The sequence below is a fragment of the Stomoxys calcitrans genome, chromosome 2 (genome assembly GCF_963082655.1).
Source record: "Stomoxys calcitrans chromosome 2, idStoCalc2.1, whole genome shotgun sequence".
NCBI lineage: Eukaryota > Metazoa > Arthropoda > Insecta > Diptera > Muscidae > Stomoxys > Stomoxys calcitrans.
The window spans coordinates 203,469,783-203,489,782 of record NC_081553.1 but is presented as its reverse complement, the minus strand read 5'-3'; the positions used below and the strand labels follow the sequence as shown (position 1 = coordinate 203,489,782).

At 38.9% G+C, this 20,000-nt stretch overlaps 1 protein-coding gene across 4 annotated transcripts in view; it reads left to right on the top strand.

The window, feature by feature from the left end:
- The window catches only part of LOC106091405 (hemicentin-2), an 844,000-nt gene that overhangs the window by 680,929 nt on the left and 143,071 nt on the right, over positions 1-20,000 (top strand). The gene's annotated exons all lie outside the window — the stretch shown is intronic.

Here is a 20,000-nt window from a genome sequence, read left to right as displayed (position 1 = left end):
CCATCGTCTTCAAATTTGGCACAAGCATTTTCTTTGGCCTAGCGACGAAGCCTATTGAAAATGGAAAAAATTGGTTCAGATTTGGATGTAGCTCCCATATATATGTTCCTCCGACTTTGGACTAAAATTGCAGTTATATCGTTATTTCTAAGCCGATTCTCATGAAATTTTGCCCTAGTGATTCTTTTGTAAGTCTCGACATTATTAGTGAATTTCGTAGTAATCGGTTCAGATTTAGATATAGCTCCGATATATATGTTCGTACTATTTGGACTAGTGTTGCAATAATTTGGTCTTTTGTTAACCGATTCACACGAAAATTGGCACAAATAATTCCCTTATGACTCCCGGTATTGGCATTGAATTTAATTGAAATCGGTTCCGATTTAGACATAGCTCTCATCAGGGACGTAGCCAGAATTTTATTTTTGGGGGGAGCCCACCCCACTTATTTTAAAAATCTGAAATTGACAAAAATCTTCTGTTACTGGGTATATTCATTTTGTCATTCCGTTAAAGTATATATATTCTTGATCAGCGTAAAAATCTAAGATGATCTAGACATGTCGGTCCGTCTGTTAATCTGTCTGTTGAAATCACGCTACAGTCTTCAAAAATAGATATATTGACCTGAAACTTTGCCCAGATTCTTTTTTTGTCCATAAGCATTTTAAGTTCGAAGATGGGCTATATCGGACTATATCTTGATATAGCCCCTATATAGATCGATCGGCCGATTTAGGGTCTTACGCCCATAAAAGCCATATTTATTATCCGATTTTTCTGAAATTTGGGACGGTGAGTTGCGTTAGGCTTTTCGACATCCTTCGTCAATTTGGCCCTGATAGGTCGAGATTTTGATATAGCCGCCATATAAACCGATCCTCCGATTTAGGGTCTTAGGCCCATAAAAGCCATATTTATTATCCGATTTTTCTGAAATTTGGGACGGTGAGTTGCGTTAGGCAACTCGACATCCTTCGTCAATTTGGCCCTGATAGGTCGAGATTTTGATATAGCCGCCATATAAACCGATCCTCCGATTTAGGGTCTTAGGCCCATAAAAGCCACATTTATCATACGATTTTGCTGAAATTTGGGACGGTGAGTTGCGTTAGGCTTTTCGACATCATTCATCAATTTGGCTCAGATCAGTTCAGATTCGGATATAGCTTCCATATAGACAGATCCTCCGATTTAGGGTCTTAGGCCTATAAAAGCCACACTTATTATCCGATTTTGCTAAAATTTGGGACAGTGAGTTGTGTTAGGTTCCTTGACATCCATCTTCAATTTGGCCCAGATCGGTCCAGATTTGGATATAGCTGCCATATTGACCGATCTCTCGGTTTTAGGTTTTGGGGCCATAAAAGGCGCATTTATTGTCCGTTATCGCTGAAGATTGAAACAGTGAGTTGTCTTAGACCCTTCGACGTCTTTCTTCAATTTGGCCCTGATCGGTTCAGATTTGGATATAGCTGCCATATAGACCGATCTCTTGGTTTTAGGTTTAGGGGCCATAAAAGGCGCATGGCCCTTTAAATTTGAGACAGTGAGTTGTGTAAGACCCTTCGACATCCCTCTTCAATTTGGTCCAGATCGGTTTAGATTTGGATAGAGCTGCCATATAGACCGATCTCTTGGTTTTAGGTTTTGGGGCCATAAAAGGCGCATTTTTTGTCTCAAATCGCTCAAATTTGAGGCAGTGAGTTGTGTTAAGCCCTTCGACGTCCTTCTTTAATTTGGCCCAGATCAGCCAAGATTTGAATATAGTTGCCATATAGACCGATCTATCGACCTAAGGTTTTGGGCCCATAAAAGACGCATTTATTATCCGGTTTCGTCGAAATTTAAGACAGTGCGTTGTGTTAGGCTTTTCGGTACTTTTCTGCAACTTGGCCGAAATCGGTCCAGATTTGGATAAAGCTGTCATGTAGACCGATATCTCGATTTAAAATCTTGGCTTCTTAAAAGGCGCATTTATAATCCGATTTAAATGAAATTTGACACAGTAACTTATTTTAGGCTTTTCGGCATCCGTGTCGTATATGGTTCAGATCGGTGTATTTTTAGATATAGCTATAACTAAAAAGACAGATCCTCCGATTTAGGGTCTTAGGCCTATAAAAGCCACACTTATTATCCGATTTTGCTAAAATTTGGGACAGTGAGTTGTGTTAGGTTCCTTGACATCCATCTTCAATTTGGCCCAGATCGGTCCAGATTTGGATATAGCTGCCATATTGACCGATCTCTCGGTTTTAGGTTTTGGGGCCATAAAAGGCGCATTTATTGTCCGTTATCGCTGAAGATTGAAACAGTGAGTTGTCTTAGACCCTTCGACGTCTTTCTTCAATTTGGCCCTGATCGGTTCAGATTTGGATATAGCTGCCATATAGACCGATCTCTTGGTTTTAGGTTTAGGGGCCATAAAAGGCGCATGGCCCTTTAAATTTGAGACAGTGAGTTGTGTAAGACCCTTCGACATCCCTCTTCAATTTGGTCCAGATCGGTTTAGATTTGGATAGAGCTGCCATATAGACCGATCTCTTGGTTTTAGGTTTTGGGGCCATAAAAGGCGCATTTTTTGTCTCAAATCGCTCAAATTTGAGGCAGTGAGTTGTGTTAAGCCCTTCGACGTCCTTCTTTAATTTGGCCCAGATCAGCCAAGATTTGAATATAGTTGCCATATAGACCGATCTATCGACCTAAGGTTTTGGGCCCATAAAAGACGCATTTATTATCCGGTTTCGTCGAAATTTAAGACAGTGCGTTGTGTTAGGCTTTTCGGTACTTTTCTGCAACTTGGCCGAAATCGGTCCAGATTTGGATAAAGCTGCCATGTAGACCGATATCTCGATTTAAAATCTTGGCTTCTTAAAAGGCGCATTTATAATCCGATTTAAATGAAATTTGACACAGTAACTTATTTTAGGCTTTTCGGCATCCGTGTCGTATATGGTTCAGATCGGTGTATTTTTAGATATAGCTATAACTAAAAAGACTAATATTTTGTTATACACAATTGAACAATGATTTGTACTTATTAGTATTTGGTCCAAATCGGATTATATTTCGATATAACTGCTATGGGACATAAGTTATGCAATCTTCACCGGATTTTGATGAATGGTGGTTTACATATATACCCGAGGTGGTGGGTATCCAAAGTTCGGCCCGGCTGAACTTAGAAACAATTTAATGAAAATATTGTCTGAAGAAAAGATAATTTCAAGGAGGGCCCGGCACTTGCTGAACTTTTGTCATTAGAGAATGTTACGCTGAAATTTTGTCTTCAGAAAAATTTCATTAAAATTCGTTTAGAAAAATTTCATTAAAAGTTTTTGCTATGAATTTCAATACAATTTTGCCCTTAAGAAACATTGCCTTAAGACGGCCCTGGCCTCAGCATATTTTGTCTTTTTTGTTGTCATTTTAAAAGATGTTACTGAAATTTTTTATTAAGAATAGATTTAATATAAATGATTTCTTCATACAAAATCATTTTGGGCGGCTCGGGCCTGAGGGCCCCTCCTGGCTACGTCCCTGGCTCCCATATATATTTTCGCCCGATTTTGAATAATACTCAATAATTTAGTAAATTGTTAACAAACCTTCACAAAATTTGGCACGAAGTTTTTTGTACTCATTATCCAATCATCACGAAATCACTTGCTCAGCCCAAATTCAAGCCCTCCCGATTCCCAGGTTGCAAATCTGAGATTTTCAAAGTTAAACCAATTTTCACGAAATTAAGGGGCAGGATTGAGGACATTCAGTCTCGGTATGGGTTAAATGTTGTGAACTTTGACATTTATTGCGTATAGGTGGTGTTCCATTTATTTCAAGTTAAAACCACATTTCTTTATCATTAATGTTCGAGTCCTTGTTATTGTTTCGCCCAACAGTCCTTTGCAATTGCCTGGTCGCTGTTTCACTTGTGACATGACTTGCCGTTACTGGCTTCGCAGCCAGTACTGTTTGTTTACCAAACCATCTATTTAATGCTTAACAAATGTTTGGATAGTAACTTTTTGTGTTTCTCTCGCATTTTTTCTGTGCTATTATTATTTCAGTTGGGTGTTCAAGCTGTTGTTGTGCATCGCTTCTTCCTTCTAAATAAGGATAATAAGAGTAGATGCTGTTTTCAGGGACTTCTTCACTCTTTCTCTATTTCCTCAGAGAAAGCAGTAAGCCCAGACATGCCTCGCTAACCTTTGTATATAAGTGTGCGTGTGTTGGCAGATGTTGTTGTTATATTTGTCATAATTATTTTTTAATATAAAACCATTAATTTTTATTTAATTGTACTTACCACACATAAACATATACTTTAATGTTTTCTGCAAGGCAAGGGATATTTGCCTTAACCTTCTTCTTGTTCTTGAAAAGAAAAAAAATATTTATAAATTTCATTTATTATGAGTTGTCCTTAAAGTCGCTTGTCACCGGAAATTGCGTGGCGGACGTACAACGTGACAACATTGCAGTTGCTTGCTCACTCAACAATCAACTTGCGATGATGATGATTACGACTTTGAAAACAAGTAATCCGAAACCCATTAATTATGGAAGGACTTCCTGTCGTTGTTGTCGCTATGTCAATACATTTGTCAGAAACTATGACAGCAGTAATTTTTGAAAAGGTGGTTATGTTTTGAAGTTTCTACAATTAGGCATAGAATGACCAGTGGAAAAAATCGTAAAACAAGAACGACATTGAAGACAGAATATGACAAGACATTGGAATTTAAGCAACAAATCCCACCTATAGGCAAACAGTAACGCCATATAAATCAATAAATTAAACGAATAAAGAGATCCTCAAAGATGTGAGTTTTGTTGTTTGTGGTCTTCCAACAAGTGCGCAAGACTAAGGGTGAGTAACCCATCGTTAGCCAAAACTGAATAGGAAACACATTAGCATTCATTTCAAAAAAAACTCTATTTGAATTGATAGTACGGTCCATGTAATTTAATATTTGAAGATTATTTTATTTAAATGTTGACCGCAACTGCGCCTCAAATGGTCCATCCGCTTAGTCAATTTTGACATACTCTTTGCAACATTTCGGCCGATATCTCACGAATAAATGCTTCAATGTTTTCTTCCAATGCGTCAATTGAAGCGGGCTTGACTGCATAGACATCAGCTTTAACATAGACCCACAAAAAAATAGTCTAAAGTCGTTAAATCGGATGATCTAAGCGCAGCGGCGAACTCGCCTCACAATAAATCCATTGATACGCGCGATGTGTGTGGCATATGGCAGCGTCTTGTTGAAACCACATGTCATCCAAGTCAAGCTCTTGGATTTTTGTTAAAAAATCTTGGATGTCATCTCACTCTAGCGCTTACGATTACGATTACGATTCGCATCATCCTTGAAGAAGTACGGTCCAATGATGCCACCAGCCCATAAGCTGCACCAAACTGTGACTTTTTCTCGATGTTTTGGTAGCTCTTGCAATGCTTCTGGCTGACCTTCAATCCAAAATCGGCAATTCTGCTTAGTTATGTACCCATTGAGCCATCGCTCACTTTTGCCATTATCCCGATGCCCTTATCTCTCGATTCGTCTGCGATGACTGTTTCATTGATACCGTCACTGTGTGAATCCGAAACACCACTGGGGATGTTGGGGACGAAATCTGCATTCTTCTGATCTTGGCTTCATTAATTAGCCGGCTAGTTGTGTGCTTAAAGCATTACTCTCGACTACAGGTGCCAAGGCACCCACACCTATAGGAGGGGAGGACAATACGCTACGGGGTGAAGCCACCAGGGCAGCTGTTGGGTCTTTGGAGTCCATTTCTAGCCTACTCCTTTACATTTTAGGTAAATAGTACCTATTCCGAGATACGAATATTTTTTTTTTTTGCTTTGAGGAACGAATCAACGGCAACAAATATACTTTAACATTAAATGTTCATTGAAGATATCCTTCAATGTTCATGCAGCTTTTTTTGTGGCTATCCTTGAAAATATTACATTACCAATACACTAGCATTTGATTAAAACAACACTTCGAATTATTGCAATATTCTACCAGGGGGCACTTGGGAGCTTCTTCTCCATCGCATAGCAATAAATATTAATGCAGAAGGGGGCGCAAGGCGGACGATGGGGTGAAGGGTCTTGTGTTCTATTTATTGGTTTCTCGCATTAATAATTCCCCCATTTGTTGTTGTTGTTGTTGTTGTCGTTGTTGCTTCATTTAATTTATCTTTGTTTACTTTCTGCAGGGCTATAAACAGTTTTTCCCTCTTTGCTGTTGCTTTTCCTGGCAAAATTAAACCATAAAGAAACCCGGACGAGTACAAAAGCAACAACATAGGAAAAGTGAGAAAAAGAGAAAATTCAAGGAATTTTGTTTATGGCCATCCATGATGTCCTGGCCACTTGAAAAAGTGTATTAAACATTAGCTACGCTACAAAAGGAGGCAGACCAAGGCAGTTCATCTGTATGCTCAAAAAATATGTGCAAACGAATAGGCTGGGGTGTGTGTGTGTGGGGGCTTGGTGTGCATTTATGCCTTCATATTGTTGGTGTTGTTTTTGTGTTTTTAGTGTTATTCAAGCCTGTATTAATGGTGACAGTGTAAATAATAAAGAAAAATATTGCACGATCTGATAAACATTGGGAATTTCATAATTTTTATGACAAACATTAAATTATTCACGAGCTTTTGCTTTGTTTATGAAGGTGTTGGTGGTGTTATTGTTGTTGTTGTTGTTCTTCTTCTTATTATTATTTGTGTGTCCTTAATATTTTTTGTTGGGAAATTAACCTTGAATATAAATTTTATTGCGGTAACCATAAAAACAGCAACGAAAAATCCCAAACATGTGACGGTCCCTATGTTGAATTGGGGCTGACGCTGGCTCTGAACAATGATTGAGCCATGTTCCATGCACCATAATCCATGGGCTGTGAATGATATTAATCGATTTTAATGAACTTGACGCACTTTAAAATAATTTACTTTTTTCATCATTTTTATTATGGGATAATATGAAATTTTGCTCTGTGCTGAAAATATTTAACATTACGTCGTTGTGTTGTCCCCAAAAATAAATTGTCTGTAGACCTTAGCTGGCGTCAGTGGTCATTAGTTGCACTTACTTTGGCTGTGAATAATTCATCAGTATTCTGAATGTTTTATCTTCTTGCCTGACATTGATTAAACATTTTGGCAATAACAAAAAACACAATAAACAGAAAGAACGAGGGTTGTAAATGGGTGAAAGTGGATGAGTAACAAGTAACAACGTACTAAGTTCGGCTGGGCCCAACTTTGGATACTCACCACTATTATCATTCTTATACCCTCCACCATAGGATGGGGTCATAGTAATTTCCTCCTTCTGTTTGTAAATACTCGAAATATTCGTCTGAGACCCCATAGAGTATATATTGGGTTGCCCAAAAAGTAACTGTCGGTAATATAGTCGGCGTTGACAAATTTTTTCAACGGCTTGTGACTCTGTAATTGCATTCTTTCTTCTGTCAGTTATCAGCTGTTACTTTTAGCTTGCTTTAGAAAAAAAGTGCGCGAAATTTTGTTTACATTTGCTTGTTTGGCGTCAATTTTAATATGGGTACCACATGTATTGAAAGAAATTCATTCAGCAAACCGAATCAACGCCTGCGGTATGCACCTTAAACGCAATGAATTCGATCCGTTTTTAAAACGAATCATAACTGGAGATGAAAAATGGATTGTTTACAATAACGTTAGTCGAAAACGATCATGGTCCAAGCATGGTGAACCAGCTCAAACCACTTCAAAGGCTGATATCCACCAAGAGAAGGTTATGCTGTCTGTTTGGTGGGATTGGAAGGGTGTGGTATATTTTGAGCTGCTTCCAAGGAACCAAACGCTTAATTCGGATGTTTACGGTCAACAATTGGACAAATTGAATACAGCCATCAAGGAGAAGCGACCAGAACTGGTCAATCGTAAAGGTGTCATATTCCACCAGGACAACGCTAGACCGCACACATCTTTGGTCACTCGCCAAAAACTGAGTGAGCTTGGCTGGGAACTTTTGATGCATCCACCATATAGCCCTGACCTTGCACCATCAGACTACCATTTATTTCGATCTTTGCAGAACTCCTTAAATGGTAAAACTTTCGGCAATGATAAGGCTATAAAATCGCACTTGGTTTAGTTTTTTTGCAGATAAAGGCCAGAAGTTCTATGAGCGTGGAATACTAAATTTGCCAGGAAGATGGCAAAAGGTTAACGAACAAAATGGCAATTATATATTTGATTAAAGTTCATTCTAAGTTTTATTAAAAATGCATTTACTTTCTTTTAAAAAATCCGCAATTACTTTTTGGGCAACCCAATATATTACTTAACCGTCTGTCTGTCCGTCTGTCTGTCGAAAGCACGCTAACTTTCGAAGGAGTAAAGCTAGCCGCTTAACATTTTGTACAAATACTTCTTATTAGTGTAGGTCGGTTGGGATTGTTAATGTAATGGGCCATATCGGTCCATTTTTTAATATAGCTGCCTTATAAACCGATCTTGGGTCTTGACTTCTTGAGCCTCTAGAGGGCGCAATTCTTATCCGATTTGAATGAAATTTTACACTACGAATTTTGCTATGACCTCCAATAACCATGCTAAGTATGGTTCAAATCGGTCCATAACCTGATATAGCTGCCATATAATCCGATCTTGGGTTTTGACTTCTTGAGCCTCTAGAGGGCGCAATTCTTATCCGATTGGAATGAAATTTTGCACGACGTGTTTCGCTATGACTTTCAACAACTGTGCCAAGTATGGTTTAAATCGGTCCATAACCTGATATAGCTGCCATATAAACCGATCTTGGGTCTTGATTTCTTGAGCCTCTAGAGTGCGCAATTCTTATCCGATTGGAATGAAATTTTGCACGACGTGTTTCACCATGACTTCGAACAACTAGGCCAAGTATGGTTTAAATCGGTCCATAACCTGATATAGCTGTCATATAGTCCGATCTTGGGTCTTGACTTCTTGAGACTCTAAAGGGCGCAATTCTTATCCGATTTGAATGAAATTTTACACTAGGAATTTTGCTTTGACTTCCAACAACTGTGCTAAATTACGTTCAAATCGGTAAATAACCTGATATAGCTGCCATATAAACCGATCTTGGGTCTTGATTTCTTGAGCCTGTAGAGGGCGCAATTCTTATCCGATTTGAATGAAATTTTGTACGACGCGTTTCAGTATGACGTCTAATAACTGGGCCAAGTACGGTGTAAAATGGTTCATAACCTGATATAGCTGCCATATAAATCGATCTTGAATATTGACTTCTTGACCCATTAGAGGACGCAATTCTTATCTGATTTGGCTAAAATTTTGCGTGAGGTGTTTTGTTATGACTTCTAACAACTTTGCCAAATATGGTTCAAATCGGTCCGTTACCTGATATAGCTGCTATATAAACCCATCTTGGGTCTTGACTTCTTGAGCCTCTAGAGGGCGCAATTCTTATCCGATTGGAATGAAATTTTGCACGACGTGTTTCACTATGACTTTCAACAACTATGCTAAGTATGATTCAAATCGGTCCATAACCTGATATAGCTGTCATATAATCCGATTTTGGGACTTGACTCCTTGAGCTTCTAGAGGGCGCAATTGTTAGTCGATGTGGCTGAAATTTTGCATGAAGTATTTTATTATGACTTTCAACAACTGTGCCGAATAAAGTTCAAGTCGGTTCATAATCTGCTATAGCTGCCATATAAATCGATCTGGGATCTTGACTTCTTGAGCATGTAGAGGTCGCAATTATTATACGATTTGCCTGAAATTTCGTACGGCGGATCCTCTCATGACCATCAACATACGTGTTTATTATGGTCTGAATCGTTCTATAGGCTGATACAGCTCCCATATAAATCGATCTCTCTAGTTTGCTTCTTGAGCCCCCAAATTCTTATTCGAATTGGCTGACATTTTACACAGGTCTCCAACATATAATTTAATTGTTGTCCAAACCGGACCATATCTTGATATCGCTCTAATAGCCGAGCAAATCTTTTCTTATATCCTTTTTTTGGCTAAGAAGAGATGCCGGGAAAATAACTCGACATATGCGATCCATGGTGGAGGGTATATAAGATTCGGCCCGGCCGAACTTAGCACGCTTTTACTTGTTTTATATCATTCTCTCCCATCTACTGAAATTCATTGAAATTTAACAAATATTTTTGTACCTTATTTTCATATTAAAAATATTATCCCATAAAAAAGTAAAATATAATATGCACCCATGGGATGACTATCATTTTTTCAAAAGAAATGTGATAGAAATCATAACACGGATGCCAAAGATCTTTTTGTAAGTACTTTATAAATCCATTTAATCACCGCTCGCTTACGTCAATGGCCTTGTTCATTAATATATGTTGCTAGCGTACAATACGGCGTGGTCCGTACCGCACCATATCGTGATATCGCTCTAATAGCAGAGCAAATCTTTTCTTTTATCTGTTTTTTTGCCTAAGAAGAGATGTCGGGAAAAGAATTCGACAAATGCGATCATGGTCGAGGGTATATAAGATTCGGCCCGGCCGAATTTAGCACGCTTTTACTTGTTACAATTTAAATATACCCCATTTGACAGCCTAATTGTCCAAACCCTTTCTTGTTTAATTAAAATCTGCTTCTTGTTTTGATTTGATTCATCTTTGTGTCACTAAAGTCTCAAAGTTCAATTCCTTAATTTCCTCCTTGTCATTTCACAAAATTTCTTTATTTGCAAATATTTTTTATGATTTAAAGCATTATTGTCTTAGGAATTCGCTTCACTTAATATTAATGAATTTAATGCTCCCAATTAACGCTGACGGCATGAAAGTGAAACTCATTAAAGGACTCTAATGCCATTCCATGCCATTTGAGCGAGAAAAGTCAATGGGAATACAAAAACCCAAAACAAGACACCAATGACGTGGACGAGAACACAACATACATATTTAATATCCCCGGCAAGTGTTCTTTCACTTCGCCCCTCCTCAAACTTCGATTGTGTTCTGCTAGCTTTTCGCCAAAAAAAAAGGGTTAATGTGTACGTAGCACAAAAATTTCCTTACGGCTTCATTGAATTTCACTAAAGCAGACAATGAAACAATTTCAAGGCATAGCATCGTTGTTTGAAGAGTGTGAGAGGCGTTGTGTGTTTTGCCGTGCCACCACCGCGACTCCTGCTATTCACACCACCATCGTGCTGTGATGGGGTGGAGCATGGCGGGGGCATAGTTGGCGCCACCAACCCCGGCATACAAATTATTTAATTAGTATTTAATTAGCGTTAGCATTTATGTCAGCATTGCATGGATGGGTTCTTGTTTTTCTTCAATTGTCATTGTCAGTGTTGTTGTTGTTGTTGTTGTTGTTGTTATTGTTGTTGTGATATTGTATTAGCAAGAAAATAAAGTTTAAGTACATTTCATTAGAAGCTTCTAATTAGAGTATCAGTCAACCCAATCATTGCCATGACAATCATCATCGTCATCAACAACGCCCGCAATAGCAACGCCATGTATAAGAGAACTAGAGCAACATCAATATTATCAGCATCATTAGGTTTATTATCATTCTATGCCATTCACTCATTCCCTCTGGCTGGTGCTTAAGGCGAAGTTCCCATGAAAAGTGTTGCCAATATGATTTTATATACCCACCATCATATATTTTCGTGATCATTAAAAAATTCTAAGATAATGCAGCCATGTCCACGGCGTCTGTACATCTTTCTGTCTGTTGTTATGATGCCTTAAACATAAATAAGAACAAGTAAGAAGGCGTTAAGTTCGGCCGGATACCCACCACCTCGGGTATATATGTGAACCACATTTCGTCAAAATCCAGTGAAAAATGCATACCTTATGCCCCATAGCAGCTCTATAGATATCATCCGATTTTGACCAAATACTTATAAATGCCATATAGACCGAGAGATCGGTCTATATGGCAGCTATATCCAAATCTGGACCGATCTGAGCCAAATTGAAGACAAATATCGAAGGGCCCAGCACAAGTCATTGTCCCAAATTTCGGCGACATCGGACAATAAATGCGCTTTTTATGGGCCCAAAACCCTAAATCGAGAGATCGGTCTATATGGCAGCTATATCCAAATCTGATCCGATCAAGGCCAAATAGAAGAAAGATGTCGAAGGGCCTAAAGCAAATCACTGTCCCAAATTTCAGCAAAATCGGATAATAAATGTCGCTTTTATGGGCCTAAGACCATAAATCTGAGGATCGGTCTATATGGCAGCTATATCCAAATTTAGACCGATCTGGGCCAAATTGACAAAGGATGTCGAAGGGCTCAACGCAACTCACTTTCCCAAATTTCAGCAAAATCGGATAATAAATGTGGCTTTTATGGGCCTAAGACCATAAATCGGAGGATCGGTCTATATGGCAGCTATATCCAAATTTGAACTGATGTAGGCCAAATTGACGAAGAATGTCGAAGAGCTCAACGCAACTCACTGTCACAAATTTCAGCAAAATCGGATAATAAATGTGGCTTTTATGGGCCTAAGACCATAAATCGGAGGATCGGTCTATATGACAGCTATATCCAAATCTGGACCGATCTGGGCCAAATTGACGAAGAATGTCGAAGAGCTCAACGCAACTCACTGTCCCGAATTTCAGCAAAATCGGATAATAAATGTGGCTTTTATGGGCCTAAGACTCTAAATCGGAGGATCGGTCTATATGGCAGCTATATCTAAATCTGGACCGATCAGGGCCAAATTAAAGAACGATGTCGATGGGCTTAACACAACTCACTGTCCCAAATTTCAGCAAAATCGGATAATAAATGTGGCTTTTATGGGCCTAAGACCCTAAATCGGGGGATCGGTCTATATGGGGGCTATATCAAGATATAGTCCGATATAGCCCATCTTCGAACTTAACCTGCTTATGGACAAAAAAAAAAAAGAATCTGTGCAAAATTTCAGCTAAATATCTCAATTTTTAAAGACTGTAGCGTGATTTCAACTGACAGACGGACAGACGGACAGACATGTCTAGATCGTCTTAGATTTTTACGCTGATCAAGAATATATATACTTTATAGGGTCGGAAATGGATATTTCGATGTGTTGCAAACGGAATGACAAATTGAATATACCCCCATCCTTCGGTGATGGGTATAAAAAGTGTGCTTAGTTCAGCCGGGACGAATCTTGGGTACCCACCACCATGGATCCGCTACAAAAATATCCCTATTAACTGAGTTTTTATTTGAATTATTTTAGTCTCAAGAAGTCATATCGGGATATTGGTATTAAGAGGGGCCTTTATCATCATATTGACCTTTTCATATAAAACTTGGCATGGATGTTGTAAGTCATAAGATGGAGGTTTTGGCCATATTTCAGACAAATCAGGTGCGAATTTAGGCTTCTAAGGGCTGAAGGCCACCATGGCGCAGAGGTTAGCATGTACGATTTTGACGACGAACGTCTGGGTTCAAACCCCGGCGTGAACATCAGAAAAATGTTCAGCGGCGGTTATCCCCTTACTAATGCTGGCAACATTTGGGAGATATCCTGCCATGATAAAATTTCTTTAAGAAGTGGTGTCGTTATGCGGCACGCCGTTCGGATTCGGCATAAAAAAGGAGGCCGCTTATCATTGAGCTTAAACTTTAATCGAACTGCACTCACTGATATGAAAGAGGTATGTCCTGTTCTTAAATGGAGTGTTGATGGGAAATTTAGTATTTAGAAAGGGTTGAAGAAATCAAATTCGGGATCGGTTGATATGGGGGCAATATCTGTTTATATTCGGATTCGGATCATACTAGACATGGATGTTGTAGGTCATGACACAATTTTTTTTTTTTTCATATTTCAGCCAAATCCGATGAAAGTTGAGGCTTCTAAGTGCTGAAGAAGTCAAATACGGGCATCGGTATGTATGGGGGCTATACCTGTTTATGGACCGATTCAGATCATACGTGGGGTGGATCTTAGAAGTCATAACTCAAGCCTTTGCTCCAAATTTCAGTCAAATCTGATGAAAATTGAGTCTTCTGGGAGTTCGAGAAATCAAATCCGGAGATCGGTTTATATCGAGGCTATATTCAAATCTAAACCGATATAGCCGATTGGAAAACCCCAATGACCTACACCAATAAGAAGTATCTTTGTCTAGCTTTACGCGCTCGATCGCTATCTGGATTTCGACAGACGGACGGACATGGCTAGATCGATTCAAAACTTTGAGTAGATAAAGAATGCAATGCAAATTTGCCCTTTGAACATTCCACTAAGGTACAGGGGCGAACTTCTCACATGTCAATGAGTGCTGTCCGATTTAATTTGAAGCTCAATGATAAGGGGCCTCCTTTTTATAGCCGAATCCGAACGGCATGCCGCAATGCGACTCCTCTTTGGGGAGAAGTTTTTACATGGTAAAGTACCTCACAAATGTAGTCGGCATTAGTGAGAGGATAACCACCGCTGAAAATTTTTCAGATATTGACGCAGGGGTTTGAACCCAGGCGTTTAGCGTCATAGGGGGACATGCTAACCTCTGCGCTACGGTGGCCAGATAAAGAATATATGTACTTATATGATTTTAGAGGAAAATTTCGAGGTGTTACAAACAGAATGACTAGATTAGTATGCCCCATTCCTATGGTGGTGGGTGTAAAAACGTGTTAAGTTCGGCCGTGCCGAACTTTGGATACCCACCAACAAGGATGTAATATATCCATATATTGTATATCCATATATAGATCCATATTCATATCTAAATAGGTCTCTCTAAATCTGGTCTCGATCATACTCTGTTCAAGTCCCGAGAACTCATATATTGGGTTGCCCAAAAAGTAATTGCGGATTTTTTAAACCACCAACAAGGATGTAATATATCTATATATTGTATATTCATATATAGATCCATATCCATAGTTACATCTATATAGGTCTCTCTAAATCTGGTCTCGATCATACTCTGTTCAAGTCCCGAGAACTCATATATTGGGTTGCCCAAAAAGTAATTGCGGATTTTTTAAAATAAAGTAAATGCATTTTTAACAAAACTTAGAATAAACTTTAATCAAATATACTTTTTTTACATTTTTTTTTCTAAATCAAGCTAAAAGTAACAGCTGATAACTGACAGAAGAAAGAATGCAATTACAGAGTGACAAGCTGTGAAAAAATTTTTCAACGCCGACTATATGAAAAATCCGCAATTACTTTTTGGGCAACCCAATACAATTAACAGTTTCAGCGAAATCAGGCAAGAAATCTGCTTTTTCTGGGACTATGTCTATGGTCTTAGTCATATTAGAAGATCGCTCTAAATGGCAACTATATCTTTATAGTCTAATCTGATTCATATTTGGGTCAGATGTCGGGAGGCTTAAAACAACTCACTATTTCAACTTTCAATGAAATCGGGTAATAACTAAATCTTCTATGGGTTTCAGATCCTTAATCGGCATATCGGTCTATATGACAGCTATATCTAAATATCGTCCAATCTTTACGATGCCTGGGTCAGATGGCGGGAGGCTTAATTAAACTTACTGATTCACATTTCAGTGAAATCGGGTAATATATAAACCTTTTATGGACTTCAGACCCTTTATCGGCAGATCGGTCTATATGACAGCTATACCTAAATATAGTCCGATCTGAACCATATTTAGGTCAGATGTCGGTTGGCTTAAAATAACTCATTGTTTAAAATTTTATGTGCTTCGGACCCTTTATCGGCAAGTCGGTCTATAAGACAGTCCAATCTGAACCAGATTTGGGTCGGATATTGGGAGGTCTTAAAAGACTCACTGTTTCAAATTTCAGCGAAATCGGATAAAAAATAAAGCTTTCATGGGCTTTAGACCCTTTATCGGGAAATCTGTCTATATGGCAGTTATATCCAATTATCATCCGATCTGAACCATATTTATGTCGGATGTCGGGAGGCTAAAAATAATTCACCTTCTTAAATTTCTGCGAAGTTGGGTAATAAATATAGATATTATGGGCTTCAGACCCTTTATCCGCAGACCGGTCAATATGTCAGCTTTATCTAAATATAGTCCGATCTGAACCTTATTTGGGTCAGATGTCGGAAAGCCTTAAACTACTCACTGTTTCAAGTTTCTGCGAAATTGGGTAATAAGTAAAGCTTTTAAGGGCTTCAGACCCTTTATTCGCAGACCGGTCAATATGCCAGCTATATCTAAATATAGTCCGATCTGAACCTTATTTAGGTCAGATGTCGGGAAGCCTTAAGCTACTCACTGTTTCAAATTTCAGCGAAATCGGGTTGTAAATAAAAGTTTTATGGGCTTCAGACCCCTTATCCGCAGATCGGTCTATATGGCAGCTTTATCCACATATGGTCCGATATGACCCGTTCAGGTACTAAACCTGCGTACAGCAAAAAAGAGGTGTTTATGTCAAATTTCAGCTCAATATCTCAATTTCTAAAAGCTGTAGAGTGATTGCAACAGACGGACGGGCATATGGCCAGAAGACGTGGCATTCAGGAACTGGCGCTTGGATGAAAATGCCAATACTGAACTGCTGCGCAAGCAGGCAAGATCTTGTGTGCCAATGTGCTTAGGCGCGAAAAATTTCTTTACGAACAGCGTCTGCGTACTAAGGCTCTTGCTTCTACACGAGGAAGTAAGAGATTTTGTTCGTTCTTGAAAAGGGTAGTTCTTCATCTACTCCAGCTCTTGTTAAGAATGATCAAACGTTCACTGACCCGTTTGATGAGGCTAACCTGTTGGCTAAAATATTTGCAGGGAACTTTTCCCTGCCGGATAGCAATCAACCCCTCAATCGAAAATATATCTGGCGTCTTGCGCCAAATATTTTTTTTCGAGAATCTAGACTTAAATAAATCCCCGGGGCCCGGATGGCATATCAAAACTTGTCTTGCGCAGGGGTTCTTCGACGCTTGCGCGTCCATTATGCAACCTTGCCTACCGTGGGGAGCGTTGGAAAGTAGCGAACGTTCAGCCAATACCCAAGAAGGGTGAGGCAAACAACCTTGCGAATTATCGTCCAATTGCGATAGGCTTCGCTCTCTTCAAGGTTGTGGAGCATGGTTAATCACAATCTTATGAGGTATTTAGATGGCCTTCTTAGCGACCAACAGTATGGGTTCCGCAGAAAACGTTCCACGGGCGACCTCATGGCACTTCTGTCGGATTGTTGGAGACGCTCAATCCACCAGCTTGGTGAGAGTTAAGTTGTGGCTCTGAATATCTTGAAGGCATTTGACAGGGTCTGGCACGTTGCACCACCATCAAAGCTTGTCGCATTTGGTGTCGGTAATGACTTCGTACGATTTATTTCGACCTTTCTCAGAGATCACATTATTCGAGTCGTTATAGATGGGTTCTCATCCAATGAGCATTAATTGACCGCAGCGCTCTGTTACTTCTCCTTCTCTTTTTATACCCTCTACCATGGGATGGGGGTATACCAATTTCGTCATTCTGGTTGTTACTACTCGAAATATTCGTCTGAGACATTTGATCGTCGTGACATTTTATGTCGATCTAGCCATGTCCGTCCGTCTGTCCGTCCGACCGTCCGTGTGTCTGTCGAAAGCACGCTAACTTTCGAAGGAGTACAGCTAGCCGCTTGAAATTTTGCACAAATACTTCTTATTAGTGTAGGTCGGTTGGTATTGTAAATGGGCCATATCGGTCCATGTTTTGATATAGCTGCCATTTAAACCGATCTGGGGTCTTGACTTCTTGAGCCTCTAGAGTGCGCAATTCTTATCCGATTGGAAAGAAATTTTGCATGACGTGTTTTGCTATGATATCCAACAACTGTGGTGAATATGGTTCAAATCGGTTTATAACCTGATATAGCTGCCATATAAACCGACCTTGGTTCTTGACTTCTTGGGCCTCTAGAGGGCGCAATTCTTATCCGATTGGAATGAAATTTTGAACGACGTGTTATGTTATGATATCTAACAACTGTGCCAAGCATAGTTCAAATCAGTTCATAACATGTTGTAGCTGCCATATAAACCGATTTTGGGTCTTGACTTTTTGAGTCTCTAGAGGATCCAATTCTAATCCGATTGGAATGAAATTTTGCACGACGTGTTTTGTTATGATATCCAACAACTGTGCCAAGCATAGTTTAAATCGGTTCATAACATGATATAGCTGCCATATAAACCGATCTTGGGTCTTGACTTTTTGAGTCTCTAGAGGATCCAATTCTAGTCCGATTGGAATGAAATTTTGCACGACGTATTTTATTATAACTTTCAACAACTGTGCTATATTAGGATCAAATCGGTCAATAACCTGATATAGCTGCCCTATAAACCGATCTTGGGTCTTGACTTCTTAAGCCTCTAGAGTGCGCAATTCTGATCCGATTGGAATGAAATTTTGCACGACGTGTTTTGTTATGATATCCAACAATTGTGCTAAGTATGGTTCAAATCGGTTTATAACCTGATATAGCTGCCATATAAACCGATCTTGGGTCTTGACTTCTTGAGCCTCTAGAGTGCGCAATTCTTATCCAATTTGCCTGAAATTTTGTACGACGGATCCTCTCATGACCATCAACGTACGTGTTTATTATGGTCTGAATCGATCTATAGCCTGATACAACTCCCATATAAATCGATCTCTCTATATTACTTCTTGAGCTACCAAAGCGCGCAATCCTTATTCGAATTGCCTGACATTTTACACAGGTCTCCAACATATAATTTAATTGTGGTCCAAACCGGACCATATCTTGATATCGCTCTAATAGCAGAGCAAATCTTTTCTTATAACCTTTTTTGCCTAAGAAGTGATGCCGGGAAAAGAACTCGACAATTGGATCCATGGTGGAGGGTATATAAGATTCGGCCCGGCCGAACTTAGCACGCTTTTACTTGTTATATATACGATAAGACTTTTAACAGGAAAACCATTATATTCTAAGATATGGAGATATAATGCATCCCTTGGCTTGACTTTCCCTATAGACAATGGCAACTCTTACCATTGAGTGTAGTTATCAACAGAACCATACCATATAATAAATAATAATGGTTGGGGTATGTGGTATCATCATCATTCATGGCTGCCATAGCAATTATTCTTTCCAATTTGATTAAATAATTCGATTAGCATCATATTGCTGTTGCATTCAATGAATTCATATGGATTCTGATTCATATGGTTTGCCCCCTTTTGTTCAGGCTTTCCTACTCTTATCTGTAATTAAATATTTGCCAAAATTACAGAGGACATCCGTGAGTTTGATCTATGGACACTCATAGTTCGGAATTCGGCCTGAGTATTTCGTTTAGAACTTTATTCAAAGTAGATAAGTTCATTGCTTAAAACAAGGAAATTAAATGTATAATGCATATAACGGAGGAAATTCAACTCTGTCTGCCACAATTGAAATATCGATAGAAATAGGATAGCGAGAGATTAAATCTATTCATTTACTAATGAGTGTAATATATGAAAGAGTATGTTAAAGATTTTAATTAACTATTAAAATCAAGGATAATGAAATATGAATGCATACAATTAATATGTTGAATCAAAATGGAATAAAATAAGAATAATGATCTTTGCCCTTGCAGGCAAACAAATATCAAAATCGAAATTATTCCATAGTATTCCATAAATATAATTGTGCCCTGGAGTAAGTGATTATTAAAATGCATTTTTATACCCACAACCAAAGGATGGGGGTCATTCCGTTTGTAACTCATCGAAATATCCATTTCCGACACTATAAAGTATACACATTCTTGATCAGCGTAAAAATCTAAGACAATCTAGACATGTCTGTCCGTCCGTCTGTTGAAATCACGCTACAATCTTTAAAAATAGGGATATTGAGCTGAAACAAAGATGTTTTTTATACCCTCCACCATAGGATGGGGGTATACTAATTTCGTTATTCTGTTTGTAACACCTTGAAATATGCGTCTGAGACTCC